We start from the raw sequence: 3,442 nt of genomic DNA on the forward strand, positions 1-3,442 counted from the left end.
ATGCTTCATGTTGCACCACCAAACCCCCCACTCCCAATGGGTAACCCCCCAAAAGTATGGAAACATGTAAATGCTTCATGCTGCACCACCAACCCCCCCACACTCCCAATGGGTAACCCCCCAAAAGTATGGAACATGTAAATGCTTCATGTTGCACCACCAACCCCACTCCCAATGGGTAACCCCCCAAAAGTATGGAAACATGTAAATGCCTCATGTTGCACCACCAACCACCCCCCAATGGTAAACCCCCAAAAAGTATGGAAACATGTAAATGCCTCATGTTGCACCACCAACCCCACTCCCAATGGTAAACCCCCAAAAAGTATGGAAACATGTAAATGCTTCATGTTGCACCACCAACCCCCACCCCACTCCCAATGGGTAACCCCCAAAAGTATGGAAACATGTAAATGCTTCATGTTGCACCACCAACCCCCCACTCCCAATGGGTAACCCCCAAAAGTATGGAAACATGTAAATGATTCATGTTGCACCACCAACCCCCCACTCCCAATGGGTAACCCCCCAAAAGTATGGAAACATGTAAATGCTTCATGTTGCACCACCAACCCCCCACACTCCCAATTGGTAACCCCCTAAAAGTCAAAACAAGCATGTAAACCCCCATTATTTACCCCCACTAAATTTTAATATATAATTCAAACTAGACTATATTCAAACTGTGTTAGCTATCACATGGAAATCATACTATATCCTTATTTAATCTAAAGAGTGCCTTTTAGGATTGTTTGTATATAAAATGGCAATAAATATAACTGTTGACTTCTCTCTCAAAGGAGTGTTTATTGGGGACGTCGGTCACTTCCTGAGATACTGAGAGTGCAAGGAAGGTTTCGGTCATATATGGTCAAAAACGAGGATGAAAAGCAGAATAAAACTCTGTAACGGCACGACGAGCACAATCCATCAACAGACTTAGGAGAGAAAATATTATTATCTACACACTCTTCATCAAATTGCAAACCAGACTCCAATGTTGACTAGTTTGGTTATTGAAGACTACTGAAAGATGGATTATGCAAATGTGAGGGATGCAACTTTTTTCATAGGTTAAACTAAAGGTTATGCAATTCAAATACTGCAGAATGAGGAACACGGCTGCAAATTAAGCCTAAACTGAGCGGCCACTGAGTAGGGGCTGGATAATTCGGTTGCTTTGTAGTCCTCAATAAACGTATATATTTTAAATCAATTGAAGTCAAATATTTTGGGGGATTTTTTTATCTTAGAATAACTTTGGTAACACCCACACACACACATGCATACAGACACAAACAGACACATGCATACAGACACATACATACAGACACACACATATACAACAACCGCCATTTGACACTAATGGCGTTGACGTCACCACGACGCTTGTGCCAGGCTATGTGCACGTTAAGGCCACGTGAAGTGTCGAACGCCCGCTGACAGGAGGTCACGGGACAGATCCAACAGGTGACATGGGTCGAATGACTGAGATGACTGGCTGATGCACCACCTGTGCCAACTTGCTGTGCTTTAGCCACCCTGCGCTCTGCTCGTTGTTGTGAGCGTCGCTGCTCTGCCCTCTGTTGTTGTTGGAGGGCGACTGCCTCCAACTGGCCAGCAGCGTCCTTCACAAGCCTCCTCCAAAGAGGCCGATCTTGACAATGCTGGTACCAGTCATCGGCAAGTCCACTCAGCTCCACATCCTCCTGTACCACATCACTCCATCTCTTCTCCAGCCCGTGCTGCGCCCGCTTAGCCCCCTCTATCCGGCCGAACAGAAACTGTTTAGGCATGCGGGCTACATGACCCATCCAACGCAACCTTGCCTGCCGGAGGAGCTCACCGATGGGACTTTGTCCACATCTTTCAAAGATTTGTGAGCTCCTCACACAATCCAGCCTGGTTAAACCCAGGATGGATCTTAGGCAGACCAGCCTAAATGTTTCTAGCCGGAGATGATGTTCCAATAGGGGGGTCCACGTTTCGCAAGCATAGAGAAGGGAGGGAATGACCATGGCCGAGAATATCTGAAGCTTCGTGCGGAGCGACAAACCGGGTAGCTTCCACACAGCGTTACGCAACCGATGAAAAGATAATGCTGCTCGACTGATTTGGAGTGAGACCTCTGCTGTCAAAACGGAGCTGGTCATAAGCACACTTCCCAGGTATGGAAAACACTCCACTCTCTCCACAACTGCCCCATCACCAATTGGGAGCTGTGGGGGTGTAGTGTCTGATGGTACATAATACCCAGGAAGGTGCTTAGTTTTGGTTGGGCTGATGGTAAGGCCCCATCTCTTGGTGGCAAGCTCCAGGTTCATCAGCAGCGCCCCCAATTCCTCCTCTGAGTGAGCAGCAATCACCAGATCATCAGCATACATAATGTGGTTGACCAATTGGGAGCCATCCCTTGACCGCACCGGGCGTCGATCAACCTCCCATTATATCTGTACCAGATGGAAATTCCTCCAGTACAGCCATCGAAGGCTTCACGAACCACGTGGTCGAAATAGATATTAAATAATGTATGAGCCAGAGGACATCCCTGGCGCACTCCCAGGTGAACAGGGAATGGCTCCGACTCTTGACCACGTAGTTTTACCGGGCCCGCTTGCCATCATGAAGGTCCTTAATGATCGCGAGCAGTGGGTCTGGGACTCGAAGCACGAAGAACAACCCAGAGCCCAGGCCTACTGATGGTATCATAGGCCTTGACCAGGTCAATAAAGCAGAGATGTAGGTCTTGCTGGAATTCCCTACACCTCTGCTGTAGCAGACAGACAGAGAATATGGCATCTGTGCAAGACCGCCCCTTCCTCCAAGCGAAGGCTGCGGTAAGCCTCCTCATTCTCTGACGTGGGATGCTGTAGACGATGAGAGTGGGCCTGTCGCTTTTTCTCAGCCAGCCTGAACAACACCTCTGTCAGCCAGGGTTTCTGAGGAGGTCTGGACCGTGTGCCCAAAACTGCCATTGCAGTTACATGATCCACAGTTCTAAACCTCGCCCATTTCCCCTCGACATCCAGAGGAGTGTCGTACAGACATACAGACACACATATACACTTATATACAGACACACATATACACATACAGACAGACTCACACACACATACAGACACACATATACACACACATACACAGACAGACACACACACACACATATACAGACACACACACAGACAGACACACATACAAACTCACAGACACACACACATATACAGACACACACACACACAGACAGACATACAGACACACACACATATACACATACAGATAGACACACATATACAGACACACATACAGACACACACACATACAGACACACACACATATACATACAGACACAGACAGACACACACACATATAAAGACACATACACATGTACACACATATACACAGACAGACACACACACAGACAGACACACACACATACAGACAC

This window comes from Xyrauchen texanus, chromosome 13, assembly GCF_025860055.1.
Source record: "Xyrauchen texanus isolate HMW12.3.18 chromosome 13, RBS_HiC_50CHRs, whole genome shotgun sequence".
In the NCBI taxonomy this organism is placed as follows: Eukaryota; Metazoa; Chordata; class Actinopteri; order Cypriniformes; family Catostomidae; genus Xyrauchen; species Xyrauchen texanus.